General features: G+C 37.7%; 1 protein-coding gene and 1 long non-coding RNA gene across 12 annotated transcripts in view; one reads left to right on the top strand and one right to left on the bottom strand.

The window, feature by feature from the left end:
• Positions 1 to 27,117, top strand: part of LOC121732070 (rho GTPase-activating protein 21) — a 393,449-nt gene that overhangs the window by 123,415 nt on the left and 242,917 nt on the right. The gene's annotated exons all lie outside the window — the stretch shown is intronic.
• LOC121732071 lies at positions 16,900 to 26,713 on the bottom strand. The gene is made up of 3 exons (XR_006036317.1): positions 26,647 to 26,713; positions 22,157 to 22,159; positions 16,900 to 16,913 (listed from the first exon to the last, which is right to left on the bottom strand). It is a non-coding gene; the product is annotated as an uncharacterized LOC121732071 (long non-coding RNA).

Below are 27,117 nucleotides of genomic sequence, written 5' to 3' on the forward strand. Positions count from 1 at the left end.
ACAAGCTTATAAATTTTAGTCGTAGCGTGTAGTTCTTATATCATCAAAGTATATAAAAATGTCAGGCTTTGATAGCGATTTACTTGACAGCGCAGCATAAATATTGAAATCACTAACCTATATTCGCGGCATACTTTGTTAATAAACTTCCATCGCTTCGTGACTAGATGGTTCATTAGCATATTAACGCGGACTAATGGGGGCAGCTGGCCATCGACAAGCCATTATCGACAAATCGCGTCGACTCTTGCCCTCCCTAGGGCGGCGTTTGATTTTACAGCTCATTTTATAGTCGCTTCAACGTAATGTCTCTGTTGGTAATTGTTTTAAGTGCTCGGTGCGCCGCAAGTCGCAACTGCAGTATTAGTACAATGTAATCACCTGTGTGGATTGTCCAATTGGCTGTTTCTCTAATCATATTGTGTTGAGTTTAATTTTGTCGTATTCGCTGATATTTTACCTACTTCCAAAAATATTCTTTTGTATATTTTTTTCTTAACCCACTTTTAGTAGTTAAAATATCCTAAGATATTTTTACGTGGTAGAGCCATGCTTCGGCACGAATGGGCCGGCTCGACCGGAGAAATACCATGGGCTCACAGAAAACCGGCGCGAAACAGCGCTTGCGCTGTGTATTGCCGAGTGAGTGAGTTTACCGGAGGCCCAATTTCCTACCCTTCCCTTTCCTATTCCCTTCCTTACCTCCTCTACCCTGTAATCCTATTCCCTCTTAAAAGGCCGGCAACGCACCTGCAGCTCTTCTGATGTTGCGTGTGTCCATGGGCGAAAGTTGCTTTCCATCAGGCGACCGGTTTGCTCGTTTGCCCCCTTATTTCATAAAAAAAGATAATTCAAGAAGTATCATCTTGTGTAGTAGATGAGGTACAGTTTGAAGTTTTTTTTGCGTCGCGGCGTCGCATTGCAGTATGAACTGACCCTAAAAGTTTTGTTCATCCTCCGATGTAATTATGAAGTGTTGTAGAAACTAATCGAAGTGAGATTTATATGTGGCAGGATGTCAGGAGATGTAAATGTATGGGTATCAGCATGCGATACACGGTAAAGGCACTGTAAAGGCTTCCATATACAGAAAGGCCGATCGTTCCGATCGGATTGATCGCAGGTAGATCTGACAAAATGATTATTAGGGACTCTTATTTTTAGGGCTACCTTACGCTTGTTATAAGGTAACCCTAAAAATAAGACACCCTAATAATCATTTTGTCAGGTCTACCTGCAATCAAGCCGTCGAAAGTTGACGGCTGCCGTCGACTGCCATCGACGCGTGCCGTCGACAAGTGCCGTTCGTCTGTAAGCGCTCTTTCAAGTCACATGAAACATCTTTTTTGTTTGTCCTAAAAGATTATTTTTCTACAAAGACTATATTGTTAGTGAGGTTACAATACCTATACTATAAAATTTATTCTACCTAAAATTGTCTTTGTTGTCCTTTAGATGGCAACCCTATTTTGAAACAAAACTAAGGTTGCGCCAATCCTGTCCGTCCACACGAAACGGATTAGAAAGTTGTATCAAAATATGCCAAAAGTGACACAGTGTAATGTGCCGTATTTATTGGAGGCACGTCCGAATGCTAAGCAGCTTACTCGTTAGCTCTGTCTAGGGACTACTCTGTAACGAGATTCTAGATATACAAGATCGTGGTCAGATCACCTGATTTGTATGAAATTGGCTTGTCTGATGGTAGAGTTTCGGTATAGTTGGTACGGTCGGCAAATAAGTCTACATGTTTTAGGGGAAAATATATTTAGAGGTGTTGTGCACTTTTTGGGATGGGTTTGAAAAATTCGAACTCCCGCAGACCACCGGGACGGGGTAGGAAAAAAGTAATAAACTGTTTTCATTCTACCTTCTGTTTCTTTTTCTCTTATGTCCGTAATAGGTAACGTCAACTAGGTCTTAAACATTGAGAATATATTAAAAAAAAACTCCACAGCCGAACATATAACATCCTCCTTTTTGGAAGTCGGTTCAAAAATGCAAGAGTGCGTAATGCGTGTGCTCACAAACGTGCGAAACTGGATAAAAAAATGACTGACACTTTACGTTTATCGTAAAGTAATAAATCAAGATTAATTCAATTATATTTTAATAGCAGGAAGCGTGATTAATGAGTAAATAATATACCGCGCTGTGAATTGATAGTAGAAAGCTTAAATATATCGATCGGTAGTAACTGCTTATAACTGCTGCTTAAATATTTTTAATTCGCCGACAAAGTTTGCGGTTTTCTGTTTTTTCTTTTTAAGTTTTTACTGAACTGAGTCATCTGGGTATAATCCTAATGATTATAAGAACTTTTTTTTTTCATAATATGGCGCTCGGCTTTTTAACCATGGCCAGTGTCAAGTAAAATATGGCGGGTTTTTTTTTTCCTGAAAAGTTTACAAAATTTAAAGTCGCTTTTCCAGATGATCGTCAAGTTGAAAGTCTAGTAAAAGTCTAAAAAAGTAGTCAGTAAAGTCAACGAGTCAAGTCAGTTGTTTTAGTAAAGTGGTAGACCCGTTACTAAATTTTCGATGGAGTTTTGAAGGGAACACAAAATGGCACTTTTCTTGAAGTTGTATCACTTGCCCACACTTGTGCACGACATCGAATATTTAATGGTTAATATTCTACCAACATTACACATTTAAAACCGAAATAACACAATTTTAGGAAAATAATACAAAAACACAACGTCACTCTTTCGTATTCCCAGCAAAACTCATATCAGAACTTATCGGACTAAAAATGTCCCATATAACATTAAAAAATAATAACCATCCATCAAATCACATTAAAAAATCATTAAAAGTAGTTTAACTGTTTTATAGCCTAAAATGCCGCTACACGAGATTGCCTACCAAATGAGCCGTGACACCTGTAGCACGCCGCACGCGACTGTACTACCGACGCGATTGACCGCGGGGTTCGATGCTTATCGGACGATATAACACTTTGTCACACGACTGTACGATTGTAAGGCAATTGTGGTTTTTGACTGGAGCATACTGGAGTATATCTATTTAATGATTCAATATTAATAGATCTAATATATAAAAATAAGTCGGATTTTCCTTCCAACGCACAAACCAATTTCCACGGTTTTGCATTCGTTGGAAAGGGCTCCGTGAGGTCTATAGAAAAAAAATATTAGAAAAAACTTCAAGAGAAAAGCAGGAAAATAAGGAAAATCATTTTATGGCAAAACAACGTTTGCCGGGACAGCTAGTCAATAATATTATAACAATTGTATCATCAACGCTGTTGAACAGATAAGCTCCTATCAGAAAAAAACTCAGAAACAACTAAAATAATTTTGATTCACAAATACTAAGTAATTTGACTACAAAGTTAATCGTAAAGTCGCATAATATTACTTTTAATTCAAAATCTCCAACCAATTCCAACCAGTCCAATAAGGACCTATAATAAATAAAAGGAAAACTTTATCTGATAATATTCTGTATATTAATGATAACTATTAACCTTTAACGTCACGGGCGGGGTCTACGCAAACCCCACGCGCTGTTTTATGACGGTATTTTTTTAAATTGGCAAGTTACCATCGCACGATTTCGGCTAATCTCAATGCAACGCGACGTCTTTCAGTGAATAAAAGTCCTCCGCTCCTCTGCTAAGAGAAGTTACATTTTTGCTTATGTGGGGATACCTGCAGACCCCACCCGTGATTTAACGTATATACTTTTTTCACATCGATTATGTGTTTATTTGTTTGTTTTTTTTAAATTGGCTTTTTATAAATGGAAAAATTCATTGCCGACTAAAAGAAAATCAAATTTCACAAATCATAATATACAATTTTAATGACTCTTAAAGTTTTTGAAAACATTTTGGAAGAGTTAGAGGTAGCTAAACCTAGTGCATCAAAAATGAAGCGAAGGTGCTATTATTGGCCCAGAACTAATTATTATTGTCCGTAACCCTTGCTGTAAAACTATTTGCAAGCCTTATTCAGTAAAATAATTTATTACTTACCTTGCCTACTCATGAAATAATTTTAGTTTAGGGTAGTAATTTTCAAGGTTTGTCAATTTTTTTTGAGTAATTTTGAGTGTTATTTTTTCTTTTGATTACTTATTTCCAAGTCTTATTTTATTAGAAAAAATAATAAGTTAGTTAGAAACATACATTTTTGTTGAATTTTAGTACATTAAACATGTGCCCGAAAAATACCTTGCACGAAATTGGTTAGTTCACAGAAATGTTCTTTACTGTCTAAATAATGGTTAGTTTATTATTTATAATCGCTTTTCATAAATAAAATAATATATTTTCTTATATTAGAAAACGGGGTTTAAAAATTATTAAACAAATCTGAATATATATGTATATTGGGGTACTAATAGACCCCGCGCGTGACGGAACGTTACCCAAAACAACGCGTGTACTTAAAGGTTAACTAAATTATCATTAAAATATTATTAATTTATTTACATGGGCTACATGGGAGTTTTGAATTCTACAAATTCTAACAAAAGTATGTCGTTCAAGTCTTTTGTACGCACGCACTTTAAATCGGACGAAAACAGTGTTTACTCACCAGGTTCAACTGAAAGGTTAATATGCCTAATAAATGCGTATTACTTGCAATAAAACGCCAGTTATAAATGTAACCTTTAATTATTATTCTAGCTTATTTCAGTACCTCGTATTACGGCTGGCTAATTGAGGTGATAAAACTTAGAACATAAAAGTGTCAATGACTTATGCAAATCGAGAGTCGAGATAGTCTGTGCTGTACATACAGTAGAGATGTGCACTCGAGACGGTAATCCATAATATTATAAAATCGATGTTTTTGTTTCCAAAAAAATCGATTTTTGAAAAAAAATATCGTTTTACAAATTAGACTTGCTTAGCTAACTAAATAATAATAGCATATAATAGTAAACACTTAATTGCCTTGATTCGAATTACCAATAAGAGTACAAACTCAAAATTAAAAACAATTTTACAAAACGTTGCCAATTACTGGTCTAAGATATTTTCGTTTAGTACACAGATGATGAACAAAAATATATTTAAAATGTATATTATATATAATTGGGACAAAATGTCGATATTCATTATCAATAAAATCGTTAACGAAAAAATAAAACTAATATAGATATTATTTATAATCGATTATTCATTCACATCCCTAGCATAAAGCCGTTCTTTCGCTTTTTGCGTCTTTTTTACTGTCGCTTTCAATTTTCCCCATGCTTTGTAAGCGTCGCATAATCCTATCAATTGATTCTGCTTAGACAAATAGGGTTGTCTCTGTAAATTTATAAGTTTTTTGCTATTTTGCACGGTCAAGCTATCCAAACTAATATTAAAAATGCGAAAGTGTGTCTGTATGTCACCTCTTAACGCCCAAACCGCTGAACAGACTTTGCTGAAAGGTATGGAAATACTTTAAGTCCCGGTAAAGGACATAATATGAGATTCTCTATCCCGGAAAAATGTACGGTTCTTGCGCGATAAACGAAGTCGCGGGTGTCGTCTAAAATAGATATAGAAATAATTTTACAAGAATAATGACTTTGAATAATGACTTTGAATTTGAATATTCATCATAATATTTAAAAAAAACTAGCTGTCCCGGCACACGTTTCTTTGCCATATAAAGTATTTCGCCCGTATTTTATTGAAGTGACTAAATAAGTATGTCACCATGGCAACGTCCATCGCTATCCCGTCGCATAAACAATGGTCGCCGTCAGTCTCGAGTTGTAATAATTACTATTATTTATACAACAAACGCACTTATCAATATAATAAGAACCCAGTAGCCGATTCTTAGACCCACTGAATATGCATATAAAATTTGGTTAAAATCAGTAAAGCCGTTTCGGAGGAGTACGCGGCCTAACATTGTGACACGAGAATTTTATATATAAGATTTGGTGCTGCTAAGTTTCTGCATTGCCAGTTTTAAATAAGGATTACGGAATTTAATATTGTAGGTATCAACCCTGCAGCCTACGCAACGTCTGAAAACTAAAGTGATGCTTTCACTCCTTTTGTTAGTTTTTATCGATGGTATATCATGTCAATGTCACAGCCTGTCAGAACACTTTCTTATCTGTGACACGAGTGACATTGTTCTCCAAAAGGTCAATAATATAAGTACCTACAGTCTATGACCTTTTGCCATACATATGGCGCGTGGCGGGCCGCGGGTTCGTCCTAATTTTTTGGTACTGAATTGTATTTTTTTAACTGTACTTAGTAAACAAGTTTTAGGTTGATTATGTATTTTAAATACTAAGTTTTAAAACGACTTAAAAAATGTAATTCTATATTAATTGGTAAGCGATATAATTTAAATTCTACGAAACTAACATTTCAATTTATATTTCAGTCGCACCTACTCACGAATACGTAATTTAAAATGCTCGTTATGATAATTTATGATTAATTGATTATATTCAAATCAATATCTAATTAAAATCTTGATTTATAAGACAGTGCACTTTATTAAATTAGTACCTAATGTACCTAGTTTGTAATTTTTAGCGGGTTTGGATTAGCGGGTACATTTTTGGTAATTTGCGTTATATATACATATTTCATGTCACCTCGGAGTGACATAAAATATGTATAATATTTAGCTTTACTTTACAAATAAGTCTAAGTAAACCCACGTTTATCTTCCTTGTTCTTTTGTGTCGTAATTAAACGGTAATTGCAGTGTTTTAATTTTCAGTGTCTCTAGTAATTTAGCATCATAGATCTCAAAGGAATGAACTTATTTAGTCCAGTTTTTTTTTATGGTTACGGCGCGGTTTGTTCTTCGTATTTATTTTGTACAATCATTATTTTATCAGCTGGGAAGCTGCTGAAATATTCATTTTGTTTTAAATTATATCCATTGATGTATTGAAACACTTTTTTGTGATCATATGGAAGCTAGTGTTCATAAATTCATTACACGTTAAGTACCGCTGGCAAAAAAAGCTGTATTTAATGCGACTGCGACCTGTGTATTGGCTCACGAATATCGGACCATTTCTTCATGTTAATGTATGTAATGAATCCATTTGCGCCGACTTCCGCGCGGCCGGCGAAAAAAGTCACCTTGTTGTTGACGTGACGTCTCAACAGACCGCGTATATGGCGTATATGGAGCTGAGTTGTGTTATTACACACACTATTATCTTAAATCTTCGGCATTTACACACGTTCATGCCGCATTATAGGAAAAAAATGTTGACGTATGGTAACTTGTGGTGGAGTAAAGAAGTTCGTAATTTTTATTAATATTTTTATATTGAGCAATTGTGATCATTGTCCTGATGTAAATTGTAATGAAATAAAAGAGTTTTGTTTCTATTGGTCAGAAAATAACCCTTTTGGAACGGTCTACAATCGTTGATTCTAGTAGACGCTACATGTAACCTGGCCATTTAGCCGAAACTTTTCGCATTGTTATAGAATCGCCGGTCAAAATGTATGGAATTGACATAAGACGAGTCGAACGTCAACGTCATACTAACGAACGCTTATGTCAATTCCATACATTTTCATCGGCGATTCTATAACGAAGCGAAAACGAAAAGATTTTGGCTCACCCCCCTGATGCCTACCACCAGTAGCAACGAACAAAAAATCGACTTTTGCGCCGCGACGTAAGTTCCCAATAGAATCATTTCGCAGCAACAACTTTTGATCGAGATCATGACTGGCACTTATAGACTATTAAAATCGATATTAGTAATTGGAAAAGAATATGATTCAGTAATTAATGGTGGTCTCACGGACCGCAGACAGCTACTATCGGTCTGGTCGAGTTTATTAACTCACTACGGGTTAACTCTTTCCGGTGTATAATTTATTATCTCATCACAATTATAATTAACTAGCTGTTGCCCGCGACTTCGTCCGCGTGGACTTTATAGTTGTTCCCGTACATCGATTGAGTCGTTTAGGCGCAAATCAGAAAAGTATATTGTGTGGGAATCGTACATTTTTCCGGGACAAAAAATATTCCTTGTCCCAGATTCAAATTAGTATCTCCAATCTCCATGCTAAATTTCATCAAAATAGATTAAATAGTTTAGGCGAGAATCATAAAAGTTTATTGTGCGGGATCCGTATTTTCCGTGATAAAATGTATCCCTTGTCTTTTCCCGAGACTAAAAGTATTGCCATACCAAATTTCATCAAAATAGATTAAAAAGTTTAGGAAGTTTATTGTGCGGGAACCGTACATTTTCCAGGACAAAATTAGTATTCCTTGTCCTTTCCCGAGACTCAAAGTATCTTTCTAAAATAGATTGAATAGTTTACGCGCAAATCGTAAAAGTATATTGTGCAGTAAACAGTAATTTTTCCGGGACAAAATGTATCCAATGTTTTTTTCGGGACTCAAAGTCCCAAATTTCAGCCGTTTACGCGTGATGTCGTCACCACGCGAAATATATTGTTCCGCGCAGCTTCGCCCGCGTAAATTAGATATTTCACAGACTAATTAGTCCACAAAAAATAGCCTATGATCCTTCACGTGGTCTACTTCTTACCTGTGCCAAATAACAGAAAAATTGCTCCATTAGTTCGTGAGATAAGCCCTTTCAAATAATTTGCCCCGTTTTTTTCCACATTTTCCTCTATTTCTTCGTTCCTATTAGTCTTAGCGTGATAAAATATAGCCTATAGCCTTTCTCGATAAATGGGCTATCTAACAATGAAAGAATTTTTCAAATCGGACCAGTAGTTCCTGAGATTAACGCGTTCAAATAAGCCCTCTTTCAAATAATTTCCACAATTTTTTCCACATTGTTCTCTATTTTTTCGCTCTCATTAATCTTAGCGTAATAAAATATAGCCTATATCCTTTCTCGATAAATGGGCTATCTAACACTGAAAGAATTTTTCAAATCAGACCAGTAGTTCTTGAGATTAGCGCGTTCAAATAAGCCATTTCAAATAATTTCTCCCGTTTTACCCACACTTTCCTCTATTTCTTCTCTCCTATTAGCCTAAGCGCAACAAAATATAGCTATAGCCTTTCTCGATAAATAGGCTATCTAACACTGAAAGAATTTTTCAAATCGGACCAGTAGTTCCTGAGATTAGAGCGTTCAAATAAACCCTTTCAAATAATTTCCCCCCGTTTTTTCCACACTTTCCTCTATTTCTTCGCTCCTATTTGTATTAGCGTGATAAAATATAGCCTATAGCCTTCCTCGATAAATGGGCTATCTAACACTGAAAGAATTTTTCAAATCGGACCAGTAGTTTCTGAGATTAGAGCGTTCAAACAAACAAACAAACTCTTCTTTATAATATTAAGTATAGATGTAACGAAATCGAAATGTTACGCTCAATGACTTGTTAAATAATATATTATTGGCTTTCATAATATTATTAATAATTTACAAGGGATAGATTAGGTTAGGTGTGGTGGATCTTTGGGTTCATCACAGGATCCCAAATACAAATATTTTTACACATAAATGTGAAATGTCTCGGTCTATCTGTTAACTCTTCACTGAAATTACGGAAAAGGACTTTTTATATTTTTGCAGCAAAATGTATACAGCTCTTGATTTAATTTTTGCGTGAATAAAGCTTTGGACAAAATCTGGCTTCCATATAAATTCAATAGATAACTCTATATCACTTTGAATTTGGGTCAATTTACAGGAAAACGATGCGGCTATTGAAGATTTAGGGCTTGTTTCACCACTTCCTGATAAGGCTATCCACCAATTAACTTGACAGATTAAGAATGGAGAATCTGTCAAAAAAGTTGTGAATAGCCTATTAGGCACTTTATCAGAAAGTGGTGAAACAGGCTCTTAATGTAGTATATAAAATTTCTGTAAACTAAAGATCCAGCAAAACGATGATAGCTTGTAGCTTTTGTTTGAAACGGGCTTAGGCCCACCATTTCCACCGCTGTAGGTATCTCCTGTGCTGCCGCAGGTTCGACAGCGGTATCCAACCACGAAACGTTTATGTTTATACGTGGGAGAGCCATGCTTCGGCACAAATGGGCCGGCTCGACCGGAGAAATACCTCGTTCTCACAGAAAACCGGTGTGAAACAGCGCTTGCGCTGTGTTTCGCCGAGTGAGTGAGTTTACCGGAGGCCCAATCCCCTACCCTATTCCCTTCCCTACCCTCCCCTATTCCCTTCCCATCCCTACCCTCCCCTATTACCCTATTCCCTCTTAAAAGGCCGGCAACGCGCCTATAGCTCTTCTGATGCTGCGAGTGTCCATGGGCGACAGAAGTTGCTTTCCATCAGGTGACCCGTTTGCTCGTTTGCCCCCATATCTCATAAAAAAAAAAACCCTTTGATATGATCTCAGGGAGCCCAGGGGACATGCTAAAGCTGTCTTGGGACCCGCGACGAAATTAATCAGAAGAAGATAGGAGGAGAAGTAGGATAGCTTATAGCTTGTAAAGTTTTTCTTACAAGCTACAATTAGTATTTAAAATATTGTTTACACTGTAACTTGAGTAGCAGTGTATCGTGTAACATGATATCTCGATACCTGTACCCGGTTTTCCTTGTGACCTCAACCTAAAATAGAAATTATTTTTTCTTAATGACACGTGGTTAAACGAAGGTTGTTTAATTAAGGTGATGGTATCGATACATGGTACTTTCGAATTGTGACCTCGGAGGTCGGAATTGGTACCATAAGATAAGGGCCCGGTACCGAGTTGCATTCTAAGTACCGTTACATGTTTGGGTGAAAACTTGGTGGTTTGTTTTGGTTGTTTAATAGTCTAGACGACATATTGCCCGATTAGAATGTCACACGTGTGACTTTAGGGAAGGGGGCCAGGCCCCCTCATTGTTTATCACAAAACCAACTAGCAACGGACTAGTTATAGCCACGCTTAAACTACCATGGTCTTAACCAGACCAGCTGTAGCTTAGACCCTTTCGAAAAAAAAACTAGACGACTCCCGCGACTCCGTTGCTGAATTCGATCATCGCGCTGGAACCATACATTTTTCCGGGATAGAAAGTATCCTATGTCCTTTCCTGGGACTCAAAGTATCTCCATACCAAATTTCATTTTGAAATTTCATCAAAATCGGTTAAGTGGTTTGGGCGAGAAGAGGTAATAGACAGAAAAGCAGACACACGCATTTATAATAGTATGGATACCCGTCACTCCAAACGTTGCAAGTATATTAATACTCGTAGTACTTCTCTTTCACTTTTTGCACAAAAACCACTGAATTGAAGCGGCGTTCGAAGTTCGAGAATAGCGACCCGAGATGCCAATTTCCGTAAACAATAACGTTAATATTAACATAACCAGCCCATTAGTTACATAATGGTACTCCAATTATAATATCAGCTAAGGGAGAGTTAATTTACTTGATGATTCATTAGCCGTTTATTCATTGCTAGTAAAACTATACGCGTAAACGTATGTAATTGGGGTCGTAGACTTGTTAAACGCTTAACGACTGCGGAGTAAAACAGATTCTTCTTTATAGACCGAAAAAAGAAAGAGAAGGGAGGTGTCGATATCCCATTCATTAAACGTCAAAAATTAACGAATCAACAGCGCTATTAAAAAGATAAACTTCGGTCAAAATACCTCAGAAACCGGGCACTATAAAATTGCCACCTCTATAAATTTATATAGAGTAACTTTTCTGCTATCTTGAAATTTCCATACTGAAATTCATTAAGTTTGTTGTTAGACCAGGTCATAATATAAGATTCATTGTTACGAGGAGTAATCTAAAAGCCAATAAGTCCTAACCTCGGGGCAGTGATAGGCCATGCTCAATACTTGTCGCTTGGCCCCGGGCTGGCTTGGCCTCAGGCTGCCCCTGGGCCGTTCGGAGGCGCGAAACAATAAGCGCCGTCTGTGGAACTGGGTGACCGGTTATAATCGTTTCTGCGATTTGTGTGATGTCTTCTTAGTGTAATGCAGGAATATTATGTAGAGTTGTTTGGTTCGTTAAGGTAATATTTTGTTAGGTTTAAGGTTTAGTGCTTATGTTTACTTAAATTCATGTTAATGAATGGTGGTAAGGCTTCTTATAGACGAACGACACTTCGACGTCACGCGAATTGATTGAATTTTTGCCATGTTTTCTAGACACAAAAGAAGCGATGAGATTTTGTGTAAGTACAGTTAGTTACCTATATTGACATTTTTGTGCATTATAATGCTAAGTACTCACATATGGATTTGCTCGATAGTTTTACTCGAAATCGAACAAAAACCACCGTGTGGACCGCAAAACTCAACAAACAGCTCGAAGGCCAGTTTGAAGGCTCGAATCGAGCCGGCTGGACAATTTTTTTGACACTAGTTTTTATTATTCGTAGCTAATTTCCTTCGAACAGGAGTATAACTATCGAGCAATGCTGAATGTGTGTACGAAAGCCCGAGCCGTGGTTTTTACTCTACATAATTGCTCGATCGAACAAAACCGTATGTGAGTACTTACACTTACTCGTAAAGTAACATGTAAAAAATGTTTTAACTTTAAGAACGTTAGTCGAAGCAATGATTAAAAAAGTTATTTAAAGAAATCATATTGTGTTAGTTTAAAAGGCCTGCCAGTTAAAAAGTGCCTGCCATTTTTTTTAACGGGCAAAAGGCCCACCACACATTCCCACCACTGCAACTCCTCTGTCGCCACTCGCCAGGATCAAAAGTGCCTGCCATGCAATGATGCTTTACTAAAACAACAAGTCATCTTCTGATGTTGCGACTTGCGAGTGACCATGGCCGAGTAGTTGCTTTCCAGCAGGTGACCCGTTTGCTCGTTTGCTGACTTTGTTAAAAAAAACCGATGTAGAAATTTGAAAATAAATATTGAGTTGCCGACCGTACTCGGCTATCTCCAATCTAGACGCGGACGTCTGATGATGTCATCAAGATTGATTTTGAATTACATAATTTAGAGAGTAGCCGGCGGTTCCATTATGGTTTCAGGAAACCATCGGGCCATTTGTCACAGCGAGTATACCTCGCAATTTACGAGTACGCGGGAATTTGTCGAGCCCCGAGCCCGCAGAGAGATGAATAGGCCTTGTTAAGTGTTGAGCGATTTATAGGGGCCGTGCTGGTCAATGATTTGTTGACCGTACGTACCCGATGGCAGCCACCGAACCTATAATTTCAATGTTTCGCTGATTACTTATGTTTTAATGTCAAGGTGGGGTCAGTATTTGTTGCTGCAACGAGCCGAAATTCAGGTACATTGAAACCTAGTCGCTTATACTCTATTTTTTGTAAATATATGTTTCCAGATACTTTGTTGAATTTTATAATTATTATAGTGACTCGGCAATGAGCACAATAAAAACAAACATAAAACTTCATATTTTGGGTAGTTCATACTTACACAAACGGCAAGCGTAAAGTGTTTTTTAGTATGTAACGACGCATGTGGACGATGGTACCCAATAAATCCAATCAGTCGCTGATTATTTCTCTAGTGCTCATTGCCAAGCCACTATAATAATTATAAAATAAAGAAAACTATTGATAAATTCACTGAATGTTGATTAATATATAAATAAATTACAAAATAAGTTGAAGGCTTGGCTTGAATGTGATCTGAAAACTTTTTACGATAGATATATTGCATGGCTATGCAATATTTTGCTTGGCTCTTGTTGCATTTAATGTTTTGGTGGGATTTCATTACTTTTTTTAAGGTTTCCTTTCTTTTCAGGTCACGTTAAAACTTTTCTGTACTTAGCTTAGCACCCGTTCTCTATCTCTAGTTATATTATATTCTAAGTCGTAAAATTAATAATTAATTTTATTTTAAGAATATAATATAACTAGAGATAGAGAATGGGTGCTAAGCTAAATATTATTGATAATAACAGGTAGGTACTTCTACAAAGTACAAATTCTATGACGATAGCCCAACAACTTTTGAACTTTCAGGTGGTTATTCGTGCATCGATGTTACTTTCGATTGAGTATTACGACCTATCCCGGATTTTTTTAAACCATACTAATTAATAATAATTATACTCCGCAAACAAGCGATACCGCGATATAAAGGGAGTGCTACACCATCTATCGAGCGAGTATGGAGTGTACATCGTATTTCGCAGTTCTGATTTCATTTATATTTTAATCGAATTTAATTATCATAGTTTCATTGTTCACTTTGTTAACACTATTTTTCCTTTTGTACGTAAAATAATTATTATGAAGTCGAAACTTATTTTTAATGTTCTTACTTCTTGCAAAGCCACAAACATAAAAATCTTTTCTTTTATTTAATAAAATTATATTATACTTTTCAGTTTTTAGGTGTCCTCGTCCAAAAGATGGAAACGGGAGCCTATACCTAGTGAGTCTAGACTTCGCTGTCTGTCTGTCGCAGTGGCGAAGGGTGAATATTTTCGGAAGCGAAGCCGGAGTAAAAAATCTACTTACCAAAACGCTTAGCACTGATGTTCAACAATGTTCAAGTTTCAAGATTGATAATAATTATGCCTTTGAAAAATGCCTTCTGAGTTGAGTTGTATGCGTGACGGCACACACGGTCATTCAAAACTAAGTTTGGAAAACGAAGTTTCCTTCGACAGCAAATAATCTGTCAGACAACAGTCTCAGCAGTACGAGTCACAATTATTAACAAATCACAATACAAATTAATTTAAATTCGCGACACTGCACTCTTCTTAACGCTAAAACAAATAACATTCGACAACATTAAACAAACAAGATGTTTACAAACACTCATCCGCCATTTGACTCATAACAATTTTACTTCATGACTCATCTTTCTCGCTCGCACTTGTGAGTTGCTAATTAACCTTTCTCCGTAATAACTCACCGAGTATCGGCTTATTTCCGAGTATATTCGCGCGTGCTGGAACGAGACAGAACATGACGACAGAACAGAACACAGGAATGAAAAGGACAGATGCTTACTATGAAATATCGTTGCATGATGAAATAACCCGCTAATTTATCGGCTTCTATGATCGGGGATGTTCTACGCCTGCACGTTGCATTGCCTATATAAATTTGTAGGCGATTAATTATTAATTCAAACTATTTCAAGTGAGAGAAAAATTTATTGCATATAAAATTTTGTAGGCGTTTAGTGAATTCAAAGTTTTTTAAGTATGTAAAATATTTATTAGATAAAAATGTATTTGGCCCATAGATTCGATTTTCCAAAAGGGAAGCCGACGGGAATCGGGTTATATGGACTCTTCGCCACTGGTCTGTCGTCCGTCCGTGTGTCACGAGGTTTTTTTACAAATTGTGTACTTTTGTTGTTGCTATAAAAGCCAATAGTCCAACTAAAACAAAATAAATGATTAATCGGGGGTCTCATACAACAAACACGTTTTTTTGTCCCTTTTTGCTCTATATGTCCATAATGGTAAAAGTAAGGTTTTTGAAAATTTCAGAAAATACTTAATTGTAGTTCAACTTTAATAATAAGTAATAAAAAGTACATAAACTTGTGATTTAAGGGGGCTCCCATACAAATTTACGGTACGGAACCCTACGTACGCCAGTCCGACTCTCACTTGGCCAGTTTCATAATTTTTCCTTTCATTGTGTATAACGACCTACCTTGTTGCCAAATATCAAGGTTCTAAGTCTGCTAGAAGTACCTTAGAATTTTGATGATCTGTCAGTCAGTGAGTGACAAAATGTAGTAACTTTGATCATCCGTAACTATTAAACTATTTATCAAAATGTTATGTAATTTGGAGGTTAAGCTAGTTTTAATACTTGTTCCTAGTGACCGGAATTCTAAATCCCTAGCTTTGTTAACATCGAAGATAAAGGGGGTGTGAAAACGCTGCGAACCGCTTCGAGAAAAGCACAGCGGCCGTGCCTTTGCTAAAAAGCTTGGCTGGAGCACTGCCGTGCTCCCAGATATACAGATTTCCGCATTGTTATTGGAAGAGTATGGATGTTTCGCTACATGGTAAAGAGTTGCTATATAATAAAAGATAAGGAATAAAATTCAGTGTACAAAATGCGTTGCGCAAAATAATAATCGTACAAAGACTGTCATTAAACGGTTATTACCAGTAAAAAGGTTTGCACGTTGGGCAATACAATAGAAAAACATTGTAAAGTGGTCAACAATAATTTGGTAGTAAAAAAGTGCCCGCGGCGCAACACTCGCTGCCCGCGAACAATATAAAACGTAATACGCCCTAGTGACGTAACGCGGTCGATGATGTATGTCGATAAACCCCCTAACCTATAGGTCTACCAGAATCTGATGGCAAAAAGTGAGAAAAGAAATTGACTCTAGCAATACCGGGGTAATTGAATTTTGATCCTTTTTTTTTCCTTATAGCGGCTGATTCTGTTTGTATATAAAAATTTATCCAATGATCAAGGATATTTTTTGAAAATCTGCCATAAAAATTTGCCATCTGATCCTGGTAGACCTATAGGTAACTAAAATATCTATACTGTATACAGCAGCTATTGCTTTGGCTAAAATATATATACAAGGTGTAACAAAAATAAGTGATAATACTTTAGGGTGTGTATGTGTTCCTTATAGAGAGTTTACTGTGAAAGTAGCAGCGCTGAAAGACCAAAAAATTTTTTCACTTTTGTATGTGGAACTCGTGACGCTCGGGTCCTTGCCCATACAAAAGTGAAAAAAAATTTTCGTCTTTCAGCGCTGCTACTTTCACAGTGAACTCTCTACAAGGAACACGTACACACCCTAAAGTATTATCACTTATTTTTGTTACATCCTGTATATATATATATATATATATATATATATATTAGCCAAATTTCAGCCTGATCCGTCTAGTTGGGCTGTGCGTTGATAGACGCATATAATGAAAAATAATATTATCTTAGTCTTTTCTAGGGCTATACTAATTAGCTGCAATGCCATGACCGTTAATAAGTAGATATAGAGCTAAGCTAAGCTTTAAACACACTGGATAGTATTCCAGTTCAAATAACAGTACATCTATACTAATAAAGGGTGTCTGTTTGTTATATCTTCGCGCCTTAACCTCTGAACTGATTTTTCCGAATTTTGGTATGGAAATACTTTGAGTACGATACGATACGTAGTTACGAATTTTGGCGCTAGTATCTAGTTGTGCTTTCTTACTTTTTGTCAAATTGATATTTTATTCTAATTTCTCACTAATAGGTTTTATCGATAACCCTATTGGACAACACTAGAGATGCGTACCGCTCAGACCCATTTATCGCGGCCATTGTAGTCGAGGTAATGAGTAAAAAACCGCCTCCATTCCGCGCTTTACACGCCGTGCCCGCTTTGCCTGTTATAGAACTACCTACTTGGACTTTTAAACCAATGTTTTCTTTACGATCTAAAGTGTGTTGGCTTTACCGCATGAGATATCTTTTGAACTCTTTCGAATTAAAAACAAAACTTGTGGCTTCATAAGTCTAAACAACGAGGCGAGTCAAAAAAAATCATGGCTTCAAAAACTGACCATAGTTCATTCACTGTTTACAATTTAGATGTTCGGTAAAGAAAACCTCAATGGCTCTACAGAAGATTTGACACGAAAACGTGCGGAATGGAAGTATTAACATAAACATTACAAGCCATTTAAATCCGGTCACGAATCGCGATTAAGGCTCACTTTACTGAAATCAAAATATTCCACCAAGTTCCGTACGGTTTCTTTGCTAAATAACACGTCCTTGCCAAATCACATGTCACTTAACTCTCATTACAATTACCATCTCAATGTCAGCTAAGCTAACAATGCTTTAAATGTTATTTTAAATATCATACAAACGATAATAATTAACAGATCGTGCGGGCGGTGTCGAGCCGCGCTTCCGCCATCCCTAATTCATGATCCGCAATCACGAGCCGGCAAATGTTATCGTTTCGCGATCGTCGCCATATTGATCCTTATTGCCTGCTCCCAGAGCTCAAAGTGCCGTGTTAATTGAGACGTTACTTCATGACCTATACGGGATATCCAATAAAAATTAATACGAATATCTTTCTTAGAATGGGCTCGAAGGACGTGGATCAGGTGCATTAGCATACGTAACGAGGGTTAATAGTCTACTATGAAGACAGCTGAGTGTCAAGGATTCCATTAAAGGCTGATTATAAAATGAAAACATTCGAGACGCTGAAAACCTTCACATCATCCAGTGTTTCTAATCAAGCCTCTTGTCTGGCATGATTTGAGTCTAGCCAAAATTGAACCTGTAGATTTTTGTATTTTTTGACAAGACTGATTGTCTTTTGCATGTCCAGTGACAACCTTACAAATTGGTTCCGATGGTTCCGACTTCGTATTCAAATCATTTTAGTAAAATCCATCGAATCACATAAGAAGTGAACGTCTACGTTCACTTCTTATGTGCATTTTTAGCTCTAGCTAAAAATGCTCCATTTTGGTTTAGACCAGTTCCATTTGATTGTGTATCGGGAGTCACGATTGAGTAATGATTAAGTACGATATACTGTTTCCTGCTTGTTGCCATTACTTGGACCAATTGCCGATTTGTTCTTGGGCTGACCTTTTCGTTTCGTAAACTATTGTCCGATAAAAAGCAGCGGGGAAAGGAGCTGTAATCTGGAGTTGTTAGACACAAACGAATTGTACTTAATTGCCTTGACTGTTTCGAGACAAATACCCGGGTTATCTGTGAACAGGAGTTGGTAAGTTGTAATTTTAGTTTCAGATGTTGGATAGGGGGATATTGTGACCAATTTTACTAGGTATATTTTATAGGTTGTATAATATTATGCCCTCTGAATTTGGCATCCTGAGAAGCAAATACTATTTTTACCTTTGTGATTATGGTATTATCTTGGTCTTAATTATTGTAGATATCATAAAATATATGCCCATAAGATAGATATCATAAAATATATCTTTGTCTAAGGAAGTAAATAAGCCGATTTGCAAAACAGTTAATGTAACTAGCCTAATCTAGGATTTGCCAACTGTTACCTGTAAACCTCGGGCTTACCTGAATTTATTTGATTGATCTGTTTTCAACCTGATAAGGATTTTATTGCTAATGTTGGTTCTGGTTATGTAAAGCTGGCTGCACACTGCAGATCTTAGGTGAAGAAAAGATGAAATAATATTTAAATAGCTCAGAGCGGTTTCTGAAGCATCGGCATCAACCGGCGCTACTAATGAGCTGTGTTGCCTTGTTTGAGTCCTCGACAAGACTACGTTTGGTCGTCTTTTAGACCAGATGGTTAAATTTTTTGGGAGTGTGTGGAAATGGCTGCCAGCGCCGTTTTCCGAAGTTTGCCGAAGTCACGCCATGTTTGCCGAATAGGCTGCCGGCGCCTATTCGGCAAACATCGCTTGTCGAATGACAGAATAATGATCAAAAACATCAGTCTTGATATAGGACTATGAAAAGTACCAATAATAAGGTCATAATGTGAGTATGCATTTTTAATGGTATTGATGATGATTGTGATTAATCAGCATAGTAGCATATTACCTTTGTTTCTTTAAACAACGCTGAAACTCTCAAACATATTGTATGAGGAGTCCGAAGTTCTGTTCAGAGCTCTATGTAATAGCTCACCTAACATCAATCCGGCCACCCGAGTCATAACTCTTAAATGCTATCAATGCGTTTACATGTTATATCGTTACATTAGCGTTTCCGCGATGACACAATCACTCATAGAATCAATCTGTACTTTCTCTGCCCTTAAAGGTACTATCGTGCCCGATGTCCCTCCATTTTAGGGCCCACAATTTGCCGTTTCCCATATCGTTGGCTCGATTTATATAACATATTTACATCGCGCAAACTTTAGGAGCACATTAGGTGAGCATTCTGATGTAACAGCATATCTTGCTAGGGGAGATAATCCATACATACTTAATAGTAATGTTATGGTTGCGTATGTGTCTGTCTTTAACCACTAAACCTATTTAGATGAGTATGGAAATACTTCGAGTCGCCAAAAAGAACACACGTTAATTTTTTTCGTGGCAAAATATACATTGTACAGGTTTTCTCTTGTCCTTAAAAGCTACCTCTCCATTATAGACAACAAATTGTACGCAGGCGGGGCCGCTCCCGTTTAGTTGCAGAATAATAGTTAAATAATATGACAATCAATTCACTGAACCACTTTATAGGGGCACTTGGGCTACCGTAGTTAGTGCTGTTGGTAGATACGTAGAATTTGCTAACGGCTCTGTGTTCCAGTGGTTTTGAGCGTGGCTTTTGACTCGGTGGTCGTGGGTTCACATCCCAAAAAAAATGTTCCCAAGCTCTGTTTGGACAACTAAAAACAACCACTGCGATCATCTCATCCATGCGTCTGATGGCCATAAGCAGTCTTGCTTCCGATCTTTTGCCGTCTTAGTCCTTCCATCCAACTAGAATATTCTTAGCAAAGAAAAGAGGGTGCTCCAAGAGTAGTGCGCTCTTACTTGAGCACTATAAAAACTCCTGATTAGCTGTCCGGTTTCCATCATTAGTCATTACTATCAGGCCCGCTGTACACACTAGGCCAACGAATTAAGCTAGCGCATTTGGCCAACATGTCGCTCCAAATTTATGGCCAAGTAGGGCCACGTTGGCCCAATGCGTTGGCTTAATGCGTTTTTAATGTGTACAGCGGGCTTTATAAAAACAACAAAGACAACGTGAATTGTTTATGACAAATACTGTCTCGCGTGACTTACTATCGTCAATAGAATCGAGGGAGTTATTTATAAGTTTGTTGAGATTGTGATTTCGATTACTTATATAATAGTTTCGAGTCGTTTCAACAAAATATTGTTATAACTATCTCTTGAAAGTTTTCTCTGTCTGACTTTAATAAACTGAGTGAATAAACATAGCCACGTGACACATCTTACGAGGAAAGGAGATTAGAAAATTAAGGTAACGCCTTGATAATTTGGCTTCAGCGATATCGATTTTTCTCAACAATGACTAAAGCTAAGATATTAAAGTTCATTGTCAGTATTCAACATGTCTTTATCTTTGAATTACCCATAGCATAACACGATCGGTCAACTTTTATAACACAGAATGATTAATCAAAAAGACCTCTATAAAAACAGGGATTCTAATTTTGCCAACACAGGCAAAATTAGAATCCCTGCAGGCTGCAATTCAAGCATACACTATAATTTGCCCATAGCTTATATGAAATATATTGTTGCGGTACATGGTATACGGACACGTGGTGCCATCTAGCGACAAACCAGCGAAACTTACCGAGGGAGCACAGGCAACATAAATCCCCTACTCAATACTAGATGGCATGAGGTGCGCAAGTACATACTCGAACCTTCTAGAAAAGTCCAACATTTTGTTTACGTGTTTACCGGTTTATTTTGTTTACTTTTATTGTGGTACATGCTCGAGACTCCTAGAAAGTTCCCACGGTTGTTTACTTGTTTACGTGAATCGGGAACTTTCTGGAATTCGTCTCGCCATATAAAAAGCCGCAGGCAGTCAAGGCAGTTCAGTTCGGTTCGAGCGATCATCAAGGCGATTTCGGAATGAACACAAGTGATCAATAGTGAGTGAACCAGTGAAACCTACGACTTGGCTACGACCTAGGACAGTGATAGTGCTTAGTGATTGGACCTAGTGATTATTAGTGTTTGGACTTAGTGCTAAGTGTTGTGACCTAGTGTGTGCTTGTGTGACCTGGACTTAGTGAATAAAGTCTTCAAGAGAGTCAGCAGGTCTTTCTCTCCAAATCCTTCGAACCCTAGCACGTAACAATATTTATGGTTTTTAAATTACGCGACAAAAACCATTTTGTTACGCTTACGCCCTTTCCCTTTCTTGCTGTTCCATTTCTTGTTTTCTATGAGAGGCTGGCCCGGCCTCTTATAGAAAACAAGCGATCTAAAACATATCCAAAACGATTTTTTACTTTAACGCGGCGTCACCTTAAAAAAATGAGGTTATAAGAATTGATTCTATAATTTGAATACTGCAAAAACTAGACGATTTTGCTACTCGTATTGCGAATATTTTTCACTGAGCTACAAAACAGATATAATATGCAATATGTAGTTTAAAAATGTCTACATTGTATTACCTTAACTACCTCCAGACCAACTTTATTTTGATGCTAATTATTATTATAGTCACTGTTCTAGAACAGTGAATGAATGAAGAGTATTTATCCATTAATCCTACATGACTGACGTATGTTGGTGTCACGAGCTAGTCTGAAAAGAATACTATGTCCGACGTCTACATTGTTTATCTATTATTTTACGCACATGTATACAATATTGTAGTATCGAAAACAAAGTTACTTTTATCCAAATTGAAACGATCTTAAGTAGATTAATGATTGACATGTAACATGTTTTTCGTATTACGAAGTACCCATCGTATTCGCCATCTAACATGCGAAAGCCACAATTTTATAACTACTTATTATTTTTAGGGCTCCGTACCCAAAGGGTAAAAACGGGATCCTATTAGTAAGACTTCGATGTCTGTATGTCCGTCTGCCTGTCTCCAGGCTGTATCTTAAGAACCGCCACAGCTAGATTTCTGAAATTTTCACAGATTGTGTATATCTGTTGCCGCTATAACAGCAAATACTAAGAACAAAATAAATTAAATAGTTAACGTATTTTTTTTTGCTATTTTTTGCTCGATATCAATAATGGCAATATGTATGCACTTGAATTGTTGATAAAGAACTCAGTTGAATTTGTACTTTAATAATTAATAATAAAAATCTAAATAAAATAAATAATTAAGGGGGGCTCCCATACAAAAAACTCATATTTTACCCATTTTTGCTCTATAATGGGAACGAACCCTTTGTGCGCGAGTCCAACTCGCACTTGGCCGATTTTATTTTAACACTCGACCTTAAAGAAATAATAATTGTTTTAATTCATAGTAGACTTACGAAGAAAAATAACAACAATTTATACTTTAATTCCTCTTTCAATTTTCCCACTCTATATTATTCGAGTATCGTTTTACGTTTTTGGTCATGGTGTTTTATTCATGAGCATTCAGTGTCCAGTGTCCGGGCCGTATACACCGTCCGTGAATGTCCTGTCCGCCAGTGTCATGTATTCAATACGGAATACGTTGATAAAATAAAACATGTGTTTTACTTACATACATTTCGTAGACTTGCATCGATAATGCTGATATGTTGAAAACATGATCATTATCATTTTAGTCTATAGAACAGGAAGCGGGTATCTCTTCAAATCTAAAGGCTCTTCTTAATTGGTTCATAATGGACCATGATTGCGAAGGCATCGATCGAAGGCTCAATTGATCGTGGGCAATCATTGACGAATGTGCCCCTTTACAGAATTGAAATCGCTAATGTCCATTATGGGGCTAACGTTGAGAGTACCTACCTATAAGCATAAAGCTAAAAGTACATTGGATTAAACGCGCTTGGTCCTAGACTTGTTAAAAGATTGTCCTAATTATAAGATCATTTTCTAAGTTATTAGTCCTAGTTATATTCCTGCTATCTTTGAAAGACATCGGTGTTTATCGTTTTGAATAGAATATTATCCCCTAAGCCATTTACTAAGACGTATAGTCCTTTCGCTAAGCGTGCTAGATTATCTAGGTCTGCTCACTAGCGATAAAATGTTATTGATGATGGTGAATTTTCTAATTTACACCTCAAGATTTCAATAGTAAGAATAGGCTGCACCGTGCATTTGTCGGAAAAAAACTTGGTACAAAATTTTTATGGTGCACGCGTGACCCCCCGATGGTTGCACGCCTTGTCGTGGCGGTGGGGCTCTAGTAACCGCGGCTTGGACAACCGCAGTGAAGCAAAGAGGCAACCAGGGCCGGCCGGTGTCGCCGCCTGGCCCGAGGAGGGCGCTCCCAGCGGACTGGAGGAGTCCGCTGCGGATGCGCACCGAGGTGGGGCCGCAGAGGAAGAGGCAAGTAGGTATTACGGTGCGCCGCTTGCCCTATCCTCTGCGGCCGAGGACGGATCGCGGGGGGGGGAGGCATTGTGGTAGGTTGCCGCTTTCCCTATCCCCCCTGCGAGCTGGCGGGGCCGTTCCGCTTGAACGGCATTGGTGGGGCCGCAGAGGAAGAGGCAAGTAGGTATTACGGAGCGCCGCTTGCCCTATCCTCTGCGGCCGAGGTGTGGTCGGTGGCAGAGCCACAGACCTGATCTGCCACATGGCCTCCAAGTAGCAGACTCGGGGGGCGTCTGCTACAGCCTTGGTGGGGGCCGAGGAGGAGGGCGCACGTGTTGTGCGCCCATCGTGGAGTCTTCGGGCCGCTGGCGGGGTCGCAGATGTGTGTATCGTTCCTGTGGCCCCGTCAATACGCGGCGTGGCGGAAGATGGGGGGGGGGTTTAGTGGGTATACCGTGGTCTCATTAGCTACGGGAGTCCCACATAACCACTCGGGTCGCCCCCTGCGCCTGGGTGGTATGCGTAATGCATTTCCCCCTCCGAAAAAAAAAAAAAAAAAAAAAAATGGTGCACGCGTGAGCTCTGAGAAATCCGGGACTGATAATTAATTATAGTATTATTGTAAGAATTCTGCTTACAATAATTATAGTTAATTAATAATTATAAACATGATATAAATATTTAATTGTAATTTGATAAAGGCGTATAATACCTATCTCAAAACGCGTACACATACTAAACTCCGTCCTATACCTTCTGTATATTTTGATGATAAAACTGCCAAATGATATAGATGCCAAACCTAAATCATCGCAGCTCCCAAAGTGGGGCCGTGTAGGTGGTACACATTGTGCCTTGATATGCCCTGTCTATACGTCTATTACACCTATTATCATGCTGCTGCTGGATAAAGTCATCTGATCGATCACGAGCAGTCAAGGGCCGACTTTCACTACGAAATCATCATGACTCAATTGTTCAAATATTTCTTTTGTTCTCGATAAGGACCATAATTATGTTTTCACATACAATCAACTTGATAATTGTCGACACAAAAACTCGTGTCGGATTAAGATACGATAGTGTTGAAAGATATAAGGGCTAAGGGAACCCGTACTTATACTCGTATTGAACGGTGAAAATTTATGGTTGTATGTAATTACATGGTGTACAGCCGAAACGTGTAAACAGTAATTAATATTGGTAAGATTTTTCGGAAGTCGGAGCTATAGGCAGACCAGTAATTACGAAGGAAAATATTTTAGCTAAGGGTAAAACGGTGAATCAAGGATTTCTAAAGCTAAAACGCTGAAAACCAGAGGTGGTGGCTTGAAGACGAATTATTTTTATGGGATGGCTGATTCACTGAAAACCAGAGGTGGTGGCTTGAAGACGAACTATTTTTATGGGATGGCTGATTCACTGAAAACCAGAAGTGGTGGCTTGAAGACCAATTATTTTCATGGGATGGCTGGTTACTTGGTAGCCAGAATATAATGTTCTGCATTCGCTGCAGATACTTTTGAGTCTGTCCTCCTTCAGACTCGAATAGGAAAGAACAGAACAACCAAAATCTGCAAAAAATTAACAGTAAATAACTATAAGTGGGATCGTTCATTTCACCACAATACGCCATCCATGACTATCACGGATAGGGGATGATTCTATGACGAGAACCATAAAAAATGCGCAATGTGTTCAAAGCTTTAAGTATATGCGCATTGAACCAGTGATTTGCACCGATCGTCCAACCGACAAGGCGAAAATACATTGTTTATATGACCACACTAGTTTGCATACAATCATGGAGAAAGCTCGATGATATTTTAATCACATTCGCCTTGCTAAGTAGCTAAGTTGGTACTCACATACGGTTTTGCTCGATCGAGCAATAACGTCGAGCAAAACGGCTCGGGCTTTCGTCCACACATTCAGCATTGCTCGATAGTTTTATTCTAAATCGATATATTTAATTCCATCAAGCCGGCTCGATGCAAGCCTTCGAGCTGTCAGTTTTGCGGTCCACACAATAATTATTACGCGATTTGGAGTAAAACTATCGAGCAAAACCGCATGTGAGTACTTAGCGTAAGAAATCGATATCTCCATCGGCTCGTCAAACTTAATGTGTACTTACTAATAAGTAATAAACATTTAGCGTTCACTTAATTAATGTACGACTTCGTAATGCTGGCCATACACGAGCCACTCAACAATCCGAATAACGTTTTTGCCGTCCACGATATGTTGTAAATATGGTAAAACGCTAGTTCGATTTATAAATATGGAAGCCTGTACGCTGGTTCTGCGATTTTAATCCAACAGTAATACAGCTTTGAGACCGCCCCATGAGAATCAAAATAGCATTTTAATAAAATATCAAAGTATTTCAAACGACAGCTATTTTAAATTGTAATAGGACATAATTACTGCAATGTTTTCTAGCTCTCAGTTTTCTAGCTCGCTAAACGGCAGCACCCGTTCAGACAGTAAACAACAAGTTTTGTTTGACATTTGACAACGTTTCTGTCAATATTCTGATAAGACGTGTGCAACATGTCAGATTTTGGTCGGATTGTCTAACCCTTAATCAAATTAAGCCATTGCCTAGGGCATCACGTCTGAGGAGGCACAAAAAGAAGCACAAAAAAATCCGTATTAGGGCATCACGTCTCACTCTCACATCACAAAAAACCAAACCAAAAAAGTTTCTAGGAAAAAACTAATGTTTTAGGCGGTAAACTTCGCGGTAAAGGTTTAAAAACCGATTCTAGTTGTCACTTGTCATACAGATAGGGGGGCCCACAAGCGTGGATTGCTTAGGGTATCAAGTAGTCTTAATCCGTCACTGATTGTTAGACATACTTATCTATACTATTAATATTATAAAGCGGAAGAGTTTGTTTGTTTGTTTATTTGAACGCGCTAATCTTAGGAACTAGTGGTCCGATTTGAAAAATTCTTTCTGTGTTAGATAGGCTATATATTATCACGCTAAGACTGATAGGAGCGAAGAAACAGAGGAAAATATAAAAAAAAAACGGGGAAAATTATTTGAAAGGGCTTATCTCACGAACTAGGTGCTGGAGCAATTTTTATGTTATTTGGCACAGACATAGAGAGGAGCACTCGAAGGGACATTTTTATGGAAAAATGTACGGTTTCCGTGAAATTCCTTATTAACGCGGGCGAAGCCGCGCGGAACGTCTAGTTTATTATACGGCTGCTACTTTAATTAAATAAAGTGCACAT

The sequence above is a fragment of the Aricia agestis genome, chromosome 11 (genome assembly GCF_905147365.1).
Source record: "Aricia agestis chromosome 11, ilAriAges1.1, whole genome shotgun sequence".
In the NCBI taxonomy this organism is placed as follows: Eukaryota; Metazoa; Arthropoda; class Insecta; order Lepidoptera; family Lycaenidae; genus Aricia; species Aricia agestis.